Below are 19,936 nucleotides of genomic sequence, written 5' to 3'. Positions count from 1 at the left end.
TACACACACAGGAAGCAGGAGGAGGACAGAGAAGACTGATACACACACACAGGAAGCAGGAGGAGGACAGAGAAGACTGATACACACACACACAGGAAGCAGGAGGAGGACAGAGAAGACTGATACACACACACAGGAAGCAGGAGGAGGACAGAGAAGACTGATACACACACAGGAAGCAGGAAGAGGACAGAGAAGACTGATACACACACACAGGAAGCAGGAAGAGGACAGAGAAGACTGATACACACACACAGGAAGCAGGAGGAGGACAGAGAAGACTGATACACACACACAGGAAGCAGGAAGAGGACAGAGAAGACTGATACACACAGGAAGCAGGAAGAGGACAGAGAAGACTGATACACACACACAGGAAGCAGGAAGAGGACAGAGAAGACTGATACACACACACAGGAAGCAGGAAGAGGACAGAGAATACAGACAAAGGATGCAGACTGGGAAAACATATCCAGGAGGATTGACCTTTTAACTATATATTTTAAGTGTATCTTTTGACAAAACATTAGCTGCCACTGCCTAAGACTGCTGGGACACTTGTCCATTCTGTGCTTTAAAGGTCCGTTATGTGTACATGTGATGAGGTGAGGTGGAGAGAAGGTTGTGCAGGACTAAGTCATAGCAGCACAATGAAAGAGAAGACAGAAAGGGAGAGCAGAGAGAACGGATAGAGAGAAGATTACCCATCTTAGTATTCATGCTGGGGCCACCACCATATGGCTGCCCACCATAATGAAATAGAGAGAGCGAGAGAGAGCGAGAGAGAGAGCGAGAGAGAGCGCGAGAGAGAGAGAGAATGTGGAGGGTTTCACTCGTCAGTCTCCACATGGATCTGTTCTTACAGTCATCGTCACCAATGAGTCAACAGGGAGACCGCCGGCCCCTGTGTCTGAGTCATCTCACTGTGTGTATGTGTGCACATGCTCTGTCTGCGTGCATGTGTATCCATATGTGTGTGTGTGTGTGTTACATATGGATACTCTTAAATAATCTGCTGAGAGCCTGGACTCAGAATAGACAGTTACCATACTGTTCATTCTACTGCTGTGAGACACAACTATCCTTTTATGTAAATCAGTCTGAAGAGAGAGAGAGAGAGAGAGAGAGAGAGAGAGAGAGAGAGGGAGAGAGGGAGGGAGAGGGAAAGAGAGAGGGAAAGAGGAGGAAATGGAGAGAGGGAGAGAGAGAGAGAGAGAGAGAGAAAGAGATGGAGAGAGGGAGAGAGAAAGAGAGGGAGAGAGGGAGAGAGAAAGAGAGGGAGAGAGAAAGTGAGAGAGAAAGGGAGAGAGAGAGGGGGAAAGAGTGAGAGAAAAGAAGAGAGAGAGAGAGGGAAAGAGAGACAGAGAGAAGGAAAGTGAGAGAGAGAGAGAGAGAGGGAAAGGTATGTAGAGCGTTTTTTCTTCCTCATGAACATTCCACTAACAATTTCCCTGAACGACAGTGTGAATATTTTACCACTGACGGAGGCACCAAGTGAATGTGCATTTTCGAGCCACTTAGAGATGGTCTCCTCCAGCCTCTCAGCTCACTGCCTCTCCAATCACACAGAGTGACCCAGGCCCTTCTGCTACGTTTCATACATGCTTAAAACCAGCTTAGTAATAGAATATGCATTGGTGATTCAATACTGTTCTAAATATTCGCCAGGATGAATATGAACTAAAAGATGGAGTTATATTCTGTTTCAATGTTGTTGTTTTTTGCACACACACACACACACATAGACACACACCCACATCAACCCTGCACGCGCACGCGCACGCGCACACACACGCAAACACAACATCAACAAGGTACATTATCCTGTATAATACTGAAATGTGAGCCTACACTTCCATCAGGTCACACAGTAATGTATGCATTTTATTTGATGTTTCATAAAGGATGTGTTTCGTTGTGTGTTATCTGTGCTGTGTGTCTTTCAGCAGAGAAAAGCTTTGTCACGTGTGACATAATGTTTTCCTCCTTCATATGAATGTGCTCATTCAATATTTATACTAGAAAATTGCCTCAAACAACACTGTAAAATGCATGAACATTCAGACTGCTTTAAGGCAACAACAAAAAAAGCAAGTTAGAGAAAAGTGGCTTACAGAATAATATGGCTTATGAATCATATGGCTTATGAATCATAACCAATGGGTCCCAGTAGATGAGTTAACTTCTGACCTTGTAATGAGTAGAGAGCATTTCAGTGTTTTGACAGAGTTTTAGCATTTACAACCCTTTCAATACAGCAGTACCACGTCTCTTCAGCCAAGCAGAATGGAATAAACTCATAATTGTCTTATTTATTCATTCGTGTGGATACAAGGTATTGAAGTTCATCTACTTTCCATACTGTACACATTGTTAGATTAGTGTTTTTCTTCTTCTTAATTGGAAACCATTGAGGATGCATGTCTCACCACTGAGAAGGCTGGCAGTGATGTTTGTTTACATATATGAATTACGTATCTATGCTTATTGAATGACTGACAATCAGTCCAAACAAATTCACTGATTGATTTTAACTTATCTGAACAAATTTAAAATCTAAAATAATAATCTATAACATAACCAACGGACTAGTTTTCACAGTATCAACACACAGCAATAGGCGTTATTAACTACGGTAACTAACTGACTAAATAATACAGTGTCTCTGGGATGTGTGTGATAAACAGTCCTCTTATCAAATGTTATTGTCCTCCTCCTCTTCCCTCTATTTAATGGGATTTAAACTGCTCTGTTTTTGAGTGACCCCCCACCCCGGCCTCTCTCCCACGTACCAGTCACGTTGCTGTCATGACGCTGACACGTCCTCTGTGTTCTTACTACAGCTTTGACCTCCCCGCTATTAGCTTTTTGAATGTGACCTCTGTGGCCAGGGTAGGGACTGAGGAGCATAGGAAGTGTCCTGGGGTAAGGAAGTGTCCTGGGGTAAGGAAGTATCCTGGGGTAAGGAAGTGTCCTGGGGTAAGGAAGTATCATGGGGTAAGGAAGTGTCCTGGGGTAAGGAAGTGTCCTGGGGTAAGGAAGTATCATGGGGTAAGGAAGTGTCCTGGGGTAAGGAAGTGTCCTGGGGTAAGGAAGTATCCTGGGGTAAGGAAGTGTCCTGGGGTAAGGAAGTATCATGGGGTAAGGACGTGTCCTGGGGTAAGGAAGTGTCCTGGGGTAAGGAAGTATCATGGGGTAAGGACGTGTCCTGGGGTAAGGAAGTGTCCTGGGGTAAGGAAGTATCATGGGGTAAGGAAGTGTCCTGGGGTAAGGAAGTATCCTGGGGTAAGGAAGTGTCCTGGGGTAAGGACGTGTCCTGGGGTAAGGAAGTGTCCTGGGGTAAGGAAGTGTCCTGGGGTAAGGGAGTGTCCTGGGGTAAGGAAGTATCATGGGGTAAGGAAGTGTCCTGGGGTAAGGAAGTATCATGGGGTAAGGGAGTGTCCTGGGGTAAGGAATGCTTTGTTAGGGAAAGAGGAGCATTGTTGTCCATGTTTTATGTCAGAGGAGTCTGAATATCAGCTCTTTACACAGTAAGTGACACATTCATAATCTGTCCTGAAGCCCCTTCATTTATTTTCATTTTAATTTTACGAGGTTTAGTTGACTGAGAACACGTTCTAATTTACTGCAACAGCCTGGGGAATACGTAGTTGCAGGGGAGAGGAAGGGGGATGAATGAGCCAATTGGAAGCTGGGGATGATTAGGTGGCCATGACGGTATGAGGGCCAGATCCTCCTACTAACAAAATGTAGTTACACTCTTGTTACTTGAAGAATAAAAGCTGAAATAGTGCAACACGATATAAAGTGTTACCCCTATTACCACTACAGCATGAGTGTCAAAACATCATGCTTTTCCTCACCTCTGGGTTAAGGAATTCAGTATGGGGGTCAAAGGTTGTTGGTTGCCAGGTAACACCGGGAGGCCTAAGGATAATAAAGGTTTAAGGCAACACAGATGGGGAGGATAGGGTGTGGGGAATTCAATTCATACTAAAACAACCCCCCCCCCCCTGACTCATTCCCTGACTTGCAAGTTTCAAATAATGGCAAAGTTGAGACCAAAGGCACTAGCAGATGAAGAGACGTCTGGATTTTCCCCATCACCTCAACGCCAGAGGAAACCTCTGATTCAAACCCAGACACATAGTGAATCTTTCATATCGTCTCCCAGAATAATTCTCCCAGACGGAATACATTTCAGTCAGAACGGATTACTGGTAGATCTTAAATGTAGAATATTCTAGGAAGTGAAACATCCTCACGTGATTGGGGACTCACTTTAAGTACACACAGAAGGCTGAATCTTGGTCAAGAGATAACAATAATCCCAACAATAATCACCTGTCCTTCATTTCAACTGACACTGATGTCATTTTTCATTTATTTGTTTGAATAGCAGCATCATCCTCGACGTAATGCAGTCTGAAGTCATTCCTATGAATGTTGAGTAATGGGGTTGGGGTTGATTCAGTGGCAGGATGACTAGGTCTAACGCGGCACCATACAGAGTAGGAGCTGAGGACACCTCCATAATGATGGACGAGGTACAGACAGACAGACGGACGGTAAACATTACAACAGGAGGAGAGTCACAGACTCCTTCATTATAACTGTGAGAATTACAGCTTCAGAGGTGAAAGAAGCAGGAGTTGAGGAAGCACATTTCAATGGGCTCTTGGTGAAAATCCATATTTCGTGACAGAGACTCCAGGCTTATGTTGGATCTGCCTTGTTACCTCACACGTCTCACACGCATGACTTACTCCCTCAATCTTGCCGCCTCTTAAAAGCTCTCCCTCTCTTTCTGTATCGCTCTCAAGAGGGCAGCAGGTAGCTTAGTGGGTAAGAGTGTTGTGCCAGTAACCGAAAGGTTGCTGGTTCTAATCCCCAAGCCAACTAGGTGAAAAAGCTGTCGATGTGCCCTTAAGCCAGGCACTTAAACCTAATTGCTCCTATAAGTCGCTCTGGATAAGAGCGTCTGCTAAAATGACTTAAATGTAAGATATATACAGTTGAAGTCGGAAGTTTACATACACTTATGTTGGAATCATTAAAACTCATTTTTCAACCACTCCACAAATGTCTTGTTAACAAACTATAGTTTTGGCAAGTCGGTTAGGATGCATGACACAAGTAATTTTTCCAACAATTGTTTACAGACAGATTATTTCACTTATAATTCACTGTGTCACAATTCCAGTGGGTCAGAAGTTGACATACACTAAGTTGACTGTGCCTTTAAACAGCTTGGGAAATTCCAGAAAATGATGTCATGGCTTTCGAAGCTTCTGATAGGTTAATTGACATAATTTGAGTCAATTGGAGGTGTGCCTGTGGATGTATTTCAAGGCCTACCTTCAAACTCAGTGCCTCTTTGCTTGACATCATGGGGAAAATCAAAAGAAATCAGCCAAGACCTCAGAATTTATTTTGTAGACCTCCACAAGTCTGGTTCATGCTTGGGAGCAATTTCCAAATGCCTGAAGGTACCACGTTCATCTGTACAAACAATAGTACGCAAGTATAAACACCATTGGACCGCGCAGCCATCATACCACTCAGGAAGGTTACCATTCTGTCTCCTAGAGATTAACGTACTTTGGTGCGAAAAGTGCAAATCAATCCCAGAACAACAGCAAAGGACCTTGTGAAGATGCTGGAGGAAACAGGTACAAAAGTATCTATATTCACAGTAAAACAAGTCCTATATCGACATAACCTGAAAGGCCGCTCAGCAAGGAAGAAGCCACTGCTCCAAAACCGCCATAAAAAAGCCAGACTACGGTTTGCAACTGCACATGGGGACAAAGATCGTACTTTTTGGAGAAATGTCCTCTGGTCTGATGAAACAAAAATATAACTGTTTGGCCATAATGACCATCGTTATGTTTGGAGGAAAAAGGGGGTGCTTGCAAGCCGAAGAACATCATCCCAACCGTGAAGCACGGGTGTGGCCGCATCATGCTGTGGGGGTGCTTTGCTGCAGGAGGGACTGGTGCACTTCACAAAATAGATGGCATCATGAGGAAGGAAAATTATGTGGATATATTGAAGCAACATCTCAAGACATCAGTAAGGAAGTTAAAGCTTGGTCGCAAATGGGTATTCCAAATGGACAATGACCCCAAGCATACTTCCAAAGTTGTGGCAAAATGGCTTAAGGACAACAAAGTCAAGGTATTGGAGTGGCCATCACAAAGCCCTGACCTCAATCCTATAGAACATTTGTGGGCAGAACTGAAAAAGCGTGTGCGAGCAAGGAGGCCTACAAACCTGATTCAGTTACACCAGCTCTGTCAGGAGGAATGGGACAAAATTCACCCAACTTATTGTGGGAAGCTTGTGGAAGGCTACCCGAAACGTTTGACCCAAGTTAAACAATTTAAAGGCAATGCTACCAAATACTAATTGAGTGTATGTAAACTTCTGACCCACTGGGAATGTGATGAAATAAATAAAAGCTGAAATAAATCATTCTCTCTAATATTATTCTGACATTTCACATTCTTAAAGGTGTATGTAAACTTCCGACTTCAACTGTACACTCTCTTCTTCTTTCTCTCATTCTCTCTCTCTTTAGGGCAATTATCTTGTTCTCTGCTCTGTAAAAAAAATACAGCATTTCACTTCCCTATTATTCAACAGATTTTCAACAAAAGGCTAATGGCAATCTGAACTCAGTCCAATTAAAAACTCTGTGTTTACGGGGGCACCGGAAGACTGAACACATAGTGAAGAACATCAGTCTCTTCAGACATGAAGCCACAGTAATTGCGAACAGCTCTGGGTCAATGCATAAAAATATGTGGCATTAAGGCAACTGCAGCTAATTGATCTTTGAAAAAGCCATAAGATCATGTACTGTGTTCTGCACACCACAGGCATAAAAACAAGGCACCTGTTTAAATCATTCATTTTTTATTATTTCTGTTTATTGTTTTGATTTGGTTGTATTATTCCAGTGACATAATATAAATTATTTGAATTTAATATACCCTATTTTGGACTTAAAGGAAAACTATAATTTGGTATTTGTTTCATTAGTTCATTGTTGACATAGTCCCAAAATGTTTTGCTTGCTAGCATTCAGGTTTTCCAGATATGTAACTTTCAATAAACATAAATCATCCTGTATGACACATTTTGCATCATATGACAGCAATCAAGTTTTTAAGATATGTAACTTTCAAAATACAGAAATGCATCATATGGGGATGATTTCTGTATTTTGAAAGTTACATATCTTGAAAACTTGATTGCTGACAAACAAAACATTTTGGAACTATGTCAACAATGGACTAATGTTTTTGGGTGGAATTTTCCTTTAAATGTCCTCTATAGGATTTGATGTTACAATCACAGGTGGCCCCTGGAGCAGTCAATGAAGATGCTCAAACACACCATGAACATTTCAAACAGAAATATACTTTTATTGAATATGCAATAGAACTACACTGAACAAAAATAAACCAACATGCAACAATTTCAAAGATTTTACTGAGTTGCAGTTCATATAAGGAAATCAGTCAATTGCAATAAATACATTAGGCCCTAATCTATGGATTTCACAACTGGGAGTACAGATATGCGTCTGTTGGTCACAGATACCTTTAAAAAAAAAGGTAGGGCCGTGGATCAGAAAAACTGTCAGTATCCGGTGTGACCACCATTTGCCTCATGCAGCGCAACTCATCTCCTTCGCATAGAGTTTATCAAGCTGTTGATTGTGGCCTGTGGAATGTTGTCCCAATCCTCTTTAATGGCTGTGCGAAGTTACTGGATATTGGCAGGAACTGGAACGCGCTGTCTTACACGTCGATCCAGAGCATCCCAAACATGCTCAATTGGTGACATGTCTGGTGAGTATGCAGGCCATGGAAGAGCTGGGACATTTTCAGCTTCCAGGAATTGTGTACAGGTCCTTGCGACATGGGGCCGTGCATTGTCATGCTGAAACATGAGATGATGGCAATGGATGAATGACAGAACAATGGGCCTCAGGACCTCTGTGCATTCCAATTGCCATCGATAAAATGCAATTGTGTTTGTTGTCCGTAGCTTATGCCTGCTCATACCATTACCCCACCACCACCATGAGGCACTCTGTTCATAACATTGACATCCGCAAACCGCATTCCCACACGATGCCATCTGCCTGGTACAGTTGATACCGGGATTCATCTGTGAAGAGCACACTTCTCCAGCATACCAGGGGCCATTGAAGGTGAGCCTTTGCCCACTGAAGTCGGTTACGACGCCAAACTGCAGTCAGGTCAAGACCCTGGTGAGGATGACGAGCAGGCAGATGAGCTTCCCTGAGACTGTTCCCTGAGACGGTTTCTAACAGTTTGTGCAGAAATTCTTCGGATGTGCAAATCTACAGTTTCATCAACTGTCCGGGGGGCTGGTCTCAGACAATCCCACAGGTTTTTTTTTTTTTATATTTTATTTCACCTTTATTTAACCAGGTAAGCCAGTTGAGAACAAGTTCTCATTTACAACTGTGACCTGGCCAAGATAAAGCAAAGCAGTGCAATAAAACAACAACACAGAGTTACATATGGGGTAAAACAAAACATAAAGTCAAAAATACAACAGAAAATATATATATACAGTGTGTGCAAATGTAGCAAGTTATGGAGAAGCCGGATGTGGAGGTCCTGGGCTGGTATGGTTAAACGTAGCCTGTGGTTGTGAGGCAGGTTGGACGTACTGCCAAATTCTCTATGACGACGTTGGAGGCAGTTTAAGGTAGAGAAATTAATATTCAATTCTCTGGCAACAGCTCTGGTGGACATTCCAAACTTGAGACATCTGTGGCGTTGAGATAAACTGCACATTTTAAAGTGGCCAACTATGGTCCCCAGCACAAGGTGCACCTATGTAATGATCTGTTGAATCAGCTTTAGGATCGGAAATGGAAATGGAGAAATGCTCACTAACAGGGATGTAAACACGTCTGTACACAAAATCTGAGAGAAATAAACTTTTTGTGCATATGGAACATTTCTGGGATCTTTTATTTCAGCTCATGAAACATGGGACCAACACTTTACATGTTGCGTTTCTATTTTTGTTAAGTGTAGTAGTATTGCAGTTGTCAGAGTAGATCGTCATCTTCGTAAAGGGTTCAGTCACCGGGTCACACGCTGTGGAGTGTTCAGTTTGTCCCCTGGTAATTGTCTTCTTCTGTAAGTTAGTGCAGCAAGTGGCCTTTAAGAGAGAAAGGTCGTTTTGTGTTCTTCTTCTGTGTTAGGCAGTAAATTATAGGATTAACTTCCAGTACACTTGGCACAAAGTCTGTTAGAGACTCCACTTTGTGTGTGCGTGTGTGTGTGTGTGTGTGTGTGTGTGTGTGTGTGTGTGTGTGTGTGTGTGTGTGTGTGTGTGTGTGTGTGTGTGTGTGTGTGTGTGTGTGTGTTTGTGTTTGTGTGTGTGTGTGTGTGTGTGCAGTGTTTCCCCTATATTAATTTAGCAGCGGTGGGTTGCTACTCCCAAAATCATGGAGAAAAAACCCTTGCATAAACTTAAACGTCTAAAAATATAAGGTACGTAGATAATGGACCTACAGGAAAGAATTAAGAGACCACTGCAAAAATATACATTTCTCTGGTTTTACTATTTATAGGTACAGTGAAGGAAAGAAGTATTTGATCCCATGCTGATTTTGTACATTTGCCCACTGACAAAGAAATTATCAGTCTATAATTTTAATGGTATGTTTATTTGAACAGTGAGAGACAGAATAACAAACAGAAAATCCAGAAAGACGCATGTCAAAAATGTTATAAATTGATTTGCATTTTAATGAGGTAAATAAGTATTTCACCCCCTCTCAATCAGAAAGATTTCTGGCTCCCAGGTGTCTTTTATACAGGTAACGAGCTGAGATTAGGAGCACACTCTTAAAGGGAGTGCTCCTAATCTCAGCTTGCTACCTGTATAAAAGACACCTGTCCACAGAAGTAATCAATCAATCAGATTCCAAACTCTCCACCATGGCCAAGACCAAAGAGCTCTCCAAGGATGTCAGGGACAAGACTGTAGACCTACACAAGGCTGGAATGGGCTACAAGACCATCGCCAAGCAGCTTGGTGAGAAGGTGACAACAGTTGGTGCAATTATTCGCAAATGGAAGAAACACAAAATAACTGTCAATCTCCCTCGGTCTGGGGCTCCATGCAAGATCTCACCTCGTGGAGTTGCACTGATCATGAGAACGGTGAGGAATCAGCCCAGAACTACACAGGAGGATCTTGTCAATGATCTCAAGGCAGCTGGGACCATAGTCACCAAGAAAACAATTGGTAACACACTATGCCGTGAAGGACTGAAATCCTGCAGCGCCCGCAAGGTCCCCCTGCTCAAGAAAGCACATATACAGGGCCGTCTGAAGTTTGCCAATGAACATCTGAATGATTCAGAGGACAACTGGATGAAAGTGTTGTGGTCAGATGAGACCAAAATGGAGCTCTTTGGCATCAACTCAACTCGCCTTGTTTGGAGGAGGAGGAATGCTGCCTATGACCCCAAGAACATCATCCCCACCGTCAAACACGGAGATGGAAACATTATGCTTTGGGGGTGTTTTTCTGCTAAGGGGACAGGACAACTTCACCGCATCAAAGGGACGATGGATGGGGCCATGTACCGTCAAATCTTGGGTGAGAACCTCCTTCCTTCAGCCAGGGCATTGACAATGGGTCGTGGATGGGTATTCCAGCATGACAATGACCCAAAACACACGGCCAAGGCAACAAAGGAGTGGCTCAAGAAGAAGCACATTAAGGTCCTGGAGTGGCCTAGCCAGTCTCCAGACCTTAATCCCATAGAAAATCTGTGGAGGGAGCTGAAGGTTCGAGTTGCCAAACGTCAGCCTCGAAACCTTAATGACTTGGAGAAGATCTGCAAAGAGGGGTGGGACAAAATCCTTCCTGAGATGTGTGCAAACCTGGTGGCCAACTACAAGAAACGTCTAACCTCTGTTATTGCCAACAAGGGTTTTGCCACCAAGTACTAAGTCATGTTTTGCAGAGGGGTCAAATACTTCTTTCCCTCATTAAAATGCAAATCAATTTATAACATTTTTGACATCCGTTTTTTTTGTTTGTTATTCTGTCTCTCACTGTTCAAATAAAGCTACCATTACAATTATAGACTGATCATGTCTTTGTCAGTGGGCAAACGTAAAAAATCAGCAGGGGATCAAATACTTTTTTCCCTCACTGTATGTGTTTGGGTGAAATTAACATTTTTGTTTTATTCTATAAACTACTGACAACATTTCTCCCAAATTCCAAATAAAAATATTGTCATTTAGAGCATTTATTTGCAGAAAATGACAACTGGTCAAAATAACAAAAAAGATGCAGTGTTGTCAGACCTCGAATAATGCAAAGAAAACAAGTTCATGTTCATTTTTTAAAAACACAATACTAATGTTTTAACTCACCAAATCAATATTTGGTGGAATAACCCTGATATTCAATCACAGCTTTCATGCATCTTGGCATGCTCTCCACCAGTCTTTCACATTGATGTTGGGTAACTTTATGCCACTCCTGGCGCAAAAATTCAAGCAGCTCGGCTTTGTTTGATGGCTTGTGACCATCCATCTTCCTCTTGATCACATTCCAGAAGTTTTCAATGGGGTTCAGGTCTGGAGATTGGGCTGGCCATGACAGGGTCTTGATCTGGTGGTCCTACATCCACACCTTGATTGACCTGGCTGTGTGGCATGGCGCATGTTCCTGCTGGAAATACCAATCCTTGGGCACAATGTCAGAGCAAAAGGAAGCACATTTTCTTCCGGGACAACCTTGCACGTGGCTTGATTTATGCGTCCTTAACAAAGACAAATCTGCCCGATTCCAGCCTTGCTGAACACCCCCAGATCATCACTGATCCTACACCAAATTTCACAGTGGTTGCGAGACACTGTGGCTTGTATGCCTCTCCAGGTCTCCGTCTAACCATTAGACGACCAGGTGTTGGACAAAGCTGAAAATTGCACTCATCAGAGACGATTACCTTACTCCAGTCCTCTACGGTCCAATCCTTATGGTCTTTTGCAAACCTCAGCCTGGCTCTTCTTTGCTTCTCATTGATGACAGGCTTTTTTCTAGCTTTGCACGACTTCAGCCCTGCCCCAAGGAGCCTGTTTCGAACCGTCCTCGCCGTGCACTTCACCCCAGCTGCCGTTTGCCATTCTTTTTGTAGGTCACTTGATGTCATCCTACGGTTGTTGAGTGACATTGAAATGATTTGGCGGTCATCCTGGTCAGTAGAGAGTCGTTTTCACCCTCTACCGGTCTGTAGCTTTGTTGTCCCCAATGTCTGCTGCTTGACCTTGTTCTTATGAACCGCCATCTTTGACATTTTAAGGATGGAAGCAACCTGATGCTCACTGTATCCCTCTCCCAGTAAAGCCAGAATTGAACAACTTTCCTTTTCAACTCTTTTGGCATGATCAATAGTAATTTTTGGATTAATATTACTTTTGAGGTACTATTAGCACTGTTTTTGCCATCCAGCTGGTCCTATTACAAGATGATAGTGATGACCACAGCAGTGGTTTTTATACTTTTCCTCGTTAAATAAGATTTGGTTCAGGTGATCACCTAATCAGTACCTAATTCATTAGAATAAGGTGTGCCTGTATTGTTATTCAACAGACACTGGAATGGAATGGCTGTCATACATGTAGAGATGCTGATTTAAGAAAAATTTGCAGTGGTCTCTTAATTTTTTAAAGAGCTGTAAATATTTTTTTATAAGATCATCTTTGAGAACTAACAATCACCAAAATAATCACCTCGACAATCAGGGAGAATTAATTTTATAGTTTTTTTTGTAATTTATTTACCCCAGACCCCCCCAGCAAAAGGACCATCCCCATGCTAACTTTGCCACCGCTGCAAAAAGAAATCCTAGGGGAAACACTGGTGTGTCTGCTTTTCATGCTACATCATGAAAAGAACATTGTATATGAATTCCATCTGTTTTAAAGTAATGTTAATGCAGCAATTTCCACAGCCTCTAAAAATAGTGCTCTCCTCACCTAGGAAAATTCACAGCACAATACAACTCGGAACTCGGAACTGGGAAATCTCCGTATTCCGACTTCAGTGCGTTCCAAACAACTGGGAACTCGAAGAAGAAAAACCCAGTTCCGACTGGGAAAAATCGATTTGAACAGTCATTCAACTCGGAATTCCAACTCGGGATCTCAAGCCTCTTTCTAGAGCTCTGACATTCTGACCTGAAGGTCACTGACGTCATAATCTGACCTAGTATTTTTCTGAGTTCCCAGTTATTTTGAACTCGGCAAGAGACAACGGTGAACCAATCACGAGTGAAAACGTCATCATCCATCGACTAATTCAAAATCATTGTGTAAACTGTATGCGACCGGACATATCTACAAGACTCACATCCTAGCCCAAATGTCTCTGATGTCGGCCATTCAATTGGCTGCAGAGTGGGTGGAGGAGGTGTGGCCAGACTGAGTAGTCATCTGCTCTGACTCCTGGGCAGCACTGATGAGCTTAAATTCATGTGTGTCTCAGAGCAGACAGGATGTATTGTATGAGGTTTTACAGTGTTTGTATAGGGTGAAAACAGATGGGGGTATTTGTGATGTTCCTCTGGTTAACAGCTCATGTGGGAGTAGAGGGGAGTGAGGAAGTGGATATTATTGCCATGCAGGCTCTTAAACATCCTAATGTTGAGATGGAATTGTCAAATCAGTAAAGCAGAAGCCAAGGGGTTAATAAGAACAGTGGTTAAAAATAAGTGGCAAGAGTTGTGGAACAGGGAGAGTATTGGAAGACACCTGTATAAGATCCAGGAAAAAGTGGCGGCAGGGAGGTCCTCAGGCCGATAGAGAAGGGAGGAAAGTGTCATATAAAATCCACAGAAGAAGAAGAAGAAACGTCTCTGATTTTCACTTGATATTAGTGGCAATGCTGTTTATTTCCTTCACATTCGACTGCTTTGGTATTCTGGATTTCATGTCAAATATGTACACACTTCGAGATGTAACAATTATTCATTTAGCACATCTAAGAAAATCCACGTTAACTAGCCATCCCAATACAAAGGTTTTGAATAATGCAGCAAGCTTAGCTAGCTGGGTAGTCCCGCTTTGTTGGTCTGCAGACAGTGTCGTGCATTGCTAGCTTGCCATAGCTGTGTTCCTGTGCTCTTCGGAAGGCGTTATAAGTTATGGAGGTTATGGGGGCAGAGGAGGCCGAAAATCGGTTAGTGTAACGTTAGTCACAGAGTCACCTGTATTTCTGTTTGGTGTGTATTGGCTTTGCTTGTGTTGTTGTCGTCGGTAGTCAGCCGCTCTACTGCAAATGTCGTTACCTAGTCTCGTTGATTATCACGACTGACAGCTAGTTATATCTGTTTTTTGATAATGAAGTAACTACCTATCTACAATAAATCTATAGTATCTATAACATGTATCAGGAAGAACTTTACACTAATGCTGTTGGTTTCCCCCCTTGGTGTAGCGGGCAGTTGTTCAAATGGATGAGTCTAGCGAACAGCACATCACTAATCTGCTGAACACTGTCCAGAGAGGGCCGACAGGCCCGGGCTCAGCCAGGTAGGCCCACCCCTCCACATCTGACAACTGCCGTTCAGCCTCGTCAGCACCGGACAGAGGCGGCCTCTGGTGAGGCACTGGCCATGTTCGAGAGCATCAAAACCGTGATGTATCACGGGGAAATTGTAACTGACTGACCTACAAATAACATTGAGTAGTTATTTATGATGCAAGGTGATTTGTAGATCAGTCAGTCTAGACTCGCCTCTAATGTTGGCTGCAGTGTTGAACGCACCCAGTCTAATGATGTCAATTAGCCTATCAGAAGCTCCCAGTCTAATGATGTCAATTAGCCTATCAGAAGCTCCCAGTCTAATGATGTCAATTAGCCTATCAGAAGCTCCCAGTCTAATGATGTCAATTACCCTATCAGAAGCTCCCAGTCTCTCAGAAACGTCCAGCTGCAGAAGGCTCTGTCATGTCCCACACACAGGCCACTGGCCCCAGAACCTAACCATAGTCCCCTGGACATCTTTAGGCCTATGCATTTGACCTCTGTGTGTTGTGGACATGAGCCTGCCTGCTGCAGCTGTGCACTGTGAAACTCTCCTTCTTACATCTCTTAGGTTTGAGGTTTGTGCCCTGGACACCATATGTGAATTGTTTGCCCCCCATCTATCCTCAGAGTTCGTACTGCTTGGTGACCTAAACTGGGATATGCTTAACACCCCGGCCATCCTACAATCCAAACTAGATGCCCTCAATCTCTCACAAATTATCAAGGAACCTACCAGGTACAACCCTAAATCCGTAAACATGGGCACCCTCATAGATATCATCCTGACTAACTTACCCTCTAAATACACCTCCGCTGTCTTCAACCAGGATCTCAGCCATCACTGCCTTATTTCCTGCGTCCGTAACGGGTCCGCGGTCAAACGACCACCCCTCATCACTGTCAAACGCTCCCTAAAACACTTTAGCGAGCAGGCCTTCCTAATTGACCTGGCCCAGGTATCCTGGATGGATATCGATCTCATTCCGTCAGTAGATGACGCCTGGTTGTTCTTTAAAAGTGCTTTCCTCTCAATCTTAAATAAGCATGCCCCATTCAAAAAAATCAGAACTAAGAACAGATATAGCCCCTGGTTCTCCTCAGACTTGACTGCCCTTGACCAGCACAAAAACATCCTGTGGCATACTGCATTAGCATCGAATAGCCCCCGCAATATGCAACTTTTAGTTAGGAACCAATATACACAAGCAGTTAGGAAAGCAAAGGCTATCTTTTTCAAACAGAAATGTGCATCCTGTAGCACTAACTCCAAAGGTTTTGGGACACTGTAAAGTCCATGGAGAATAAGAGCACCTCCTCCCAGCTGCCCACTGAGGCTAGGAAACACTATCACCATCAATACATTTACAATAATCGAGAATTTCAACAAGCATTTTGCTACGGCTGGCCATGCTTTCCACCTGGCTACCCCTACCCCGGCCACCAGCTCTGCACCCTCTGCTGCAACTTACCCATGCCCCCCCGCTTCCCCTTGACCCAAATTCAGACAGCTGATGTCCTGAAAGAGCTGCAAAATCTGGACCCCTACAAATCATCTGGGCTAGACAATCTGGACCCTATCTTTCTAAAAATTGCTGCCGAAATTGTCGCAACCCCTATTACTAGCCTGTTCAACCTCTCTTTCGGAAAGTCTGAGAACGCCAGAGATTGGAAAGCTGCCGCTGCCGCTGTCACGCTAGATCCAAACTGTTACAGAACTATATCCATCCTGCCCTGCCTTTCGAAAGTTTTTGAAAAGCCAAGTTAACAAACAGATCACCGACCATTTTGAATCCCACCGTACCTTTTCCGCTATGCAATCCGGTTTCTGAGCTGATCATGGGTGCACCTCAGCCACGCTCAAGGTCCTAAACGATATTATAACCGCGATCGATAATAGACAGTACTGTGCAGCCGTCTTCATCGACCTTTCGACTCTGTCAACCACCGCATTCTTATTGGCAGACTAAATTGTCTTGGTTTCTCAAATGACTGCCTCGCCTGGTTCACCAACTACTTCTCAAAAAGAGTTCAATGTGTCAAATCGGAGGGCCTGTTGTCTGGACCTATGGCAGTCTCTATGGGGGTGCCACAGGGTTCAATTCTTGGGCCGACTCTTTATCAATGATGTCGCTCTTGCTGCTGGTGACTCTCAGATCCACCTCTACGCAGACGACACCATTTTGTATACATCTGGCCCTTCATTGGACACTGTGTTAACAAACCTCCAAACGAGCTTCAATGCCATACAACACTCCTTCCGTAGCCTCCAACTGCTCTTAAACACTAGTAAAACTAAATGCATACTCTTCAATCGAACGCCGCTGGCACCCGCCCACCTGACTAAAATCACTACACTCGACGGGTCTGACCTAGAGTATGTGGACAACTACAAATACCTACATGTCTGGTTAGACTGTAAACTCTCCTTCCAGACTCACATTAAGCATCTCCAATCCAAAGTGAAATCTAGAATCGGCTTCCTATTTCGCAACAAAGCCTCCTTCACTCATGCTGCCAAACATGCCCTCGTAAAACTGACAATCCTACCGATCCTTGACTTCGGCAATGTCATTTACAAAATAGCCTCCAACACTCTACTCAGCAAACTGGATGTAGTCTATCACAGTGCCATCCATTTTGTTACCAAAGCCCCATATACTACCCACCACTGTGACCTGTACGCTCTTGTTGGCTGGTCCTCACTACATATTTGTCGCCAAACCCACTGGCTCCAGGCCATCTATAAATCCCTGCTAGGCAAATCCCCACCTTATCTTAGCTCATTGGTCACCATAGCAACACCCACCCGTAGTATGCGCTCCAGCAGGTATATCTCACTGGTCATCCCCAAAGCCAACACCTCCTTTGGCCGCCATTCCTTCCAGTTCTCTGCTGCCAATGACTGGAACGAATTGCAAAAATCTCTGAAGCTGGAGACTTTTATCTCCCTCACTAACTTTAAGCATCAGTTGTCAGAGCACCTTACCGATCACTGCACCTGTACACAGCCTATCTGAAATTAGCCCACCCAACTACTTCATCCCCATATTGTTATTTATTTTGCTAATTTGCACCCCAGTATCTCTATTTGCACATCATCTCTTGCACATCTATCATTCCAGTGTTAATACTAATTCTAATTATTTTGCACTATGGCCTATTTATTGCCTTACCTCCATAACTTGCTACATTTGCACACACTGGTATATATACTTTATCTGGTATTTTTGACTTTATGTTTTGTTTTACCCCATATGTAACTCTGTGTTGTTGTTTTTATCGCACTGCTTTGCTTTATCTTGGCCAGGTCACAGTTGTAAATGAGAACTTGTTCTCAACTGGCTTACCTGGTTAAATAAAGGTGAAATAAAAAATTATACATACGAAGCTTTTTTTGAATACATGTATTGGTCCTTGAGTCATGAAATGTTCAGAGGACATTGAGGGGAGTTGCTTTCAATACATACACACACATTCATATATACAGCTGTGGAAAAAATGTAGAGACCACTGTACAATGTTTCTTAAATTAGCATCTCTACATGTATGACAGCCATTCCATTCCAGTGTCTGTTGAATTCTAACACAGGCACACCTCATTCTACTGAATTAGGTACTGATTAGGTGATCACCTGAACCAAATCTTATTTAACGAGGAAAAGTATAAAAACCACTGCTGTGGTCATCACTATCCTCTTGCAATAGGACCAGCTGGATGGCAAAAACAGTGCTAATAGTACCTCAAAAGTAATATTAATAAAAAAATTACTATTGACCATGCCAAAAGAGTTGAAAAGGAAAGTTTTGATTGAGGAAAACAAGGGTTCAATTCTGGCTTTACTGGGAGAGGGATACAGTGAGCATCAGGTTGCTTCCATCCTTAAAAGTTCAAAGACGGCGGTTCATAAGAACAAGGTCAAGCAGCAGACATTGGGGACAACAAAGCTACAGACCGGCAGAGGGTGAAAACGACTCTCTACTGACCGGGATGACCGCCAAATCATTTCAATGTCACTCAACAACCGTAGGATGACATCAAGTGACCTACAAAAAGAATGGCAAACGGCAGCTGGGGTGAAGTGCACGGCGAGGACGGTTCGAAACAGGCTCCTTGGGGCAGGGCTGAAGTCGTGCAAAGCTAGAAAAAAGCCTGTCATCAATGAGAAGCAAAGAAGAGCCAGGCTGAGGTTTGCAAAAGACCATAAGGATTTGACCGTAGAGGACTGGAGTAAGGTAATCTTCTCTGATGAGTCCAATTTTCAGCTTTGTCCAACACCTGGTCGTCTAATGGTTAGACGGAGACCTGGAGAGGCCTACAAGCCACAGTGTCTCGCAACCACTGTGAAATTTGGTGTAGGATCAGTGATGATCTGGGGGTGTTCAGCAAGGCTGGAATCGGGCAGATTTGTCTTTGTTAAGGACGCATAAATCAAGCCACGTGCAAGGTTGTCCCGGAAGAAAATGTGCTTCCTTTTGCTCTGACATTGTGCCCAAGGATTGGTATTTCCAGCAGGAACATGCGCCATGCCACACAGCCAGGTCAATCAAGGTGTGGATGTAGGACCACCAGATCAAGACCCTGTCATGGCCAGCCCAATCTCCAGACCTGAACCCCATTGAAAACTTCTGGAATGTGATCAAGAGGAAGATGGATGGTCACAAGCCATCAAACAAAGCCGAGCTGCTTGAATTTTTGCGCCAGGAGTGGCATAAAGTTACCCAACATCAATGTGAAAGACTGGTGGAGAGCATGCCAAGACGCATGAAAGCTGTGATTGAATATCAGGGTTATTCCACCAAATATTGATTTGGTGAGTTAAAACATTAGTATTGTGTTTTTAAAAAATGAACATGAACTTGTTTTCTTTGCATTATTCGAGGTCTGACAACACTGCATCTTTTTTGTTATTTTGACCAGTTGTCATTTTCTGCAAATAAATGCTCTAAATGACAATATTTTTATTTGGAATTTGGGAGAAATGTTGTCAGTAGTTTATAGAATAAAACAAAAATGTTATTTCTACCCAAACACATACCTACAAATAGTAAAACCAGAGAAACTGATCATTTCCACAGCTGTATATATATATATATACATACAGTGCCTTCGGAAAGTATTCAGACCCCTTGACTTTTTCCACATTTTGTTAGGTTACAGCCTAATTCTAAAATTGATTAAATCGTTTTTTCCCCTCATCAATTTACACACAATATCCCATAATGACAAAACAAAAATAGGCACCTTTGGCAGTGATTACAGCCTTGAGTCTTCTTGGGTATGACGCTACAAGCTTAGCACACCTGTATTTGGGGAGTTTCT

The sequence above is a fragment of the Coregonus lavaretus genome (genome assembly GCF_964263955.1).
Source record: "Coregonus lavaretus genome assembly, chromosome: 30".
Lineage (NCBI taxonomy): Eukaryota > Metazoa > Chordata > Actinopteri > Salmoniformes > Salmonidae > Coregonus > Coregonus lavaretus.
Note: the sequence above shows the minus strand (reverse complement) of the source record.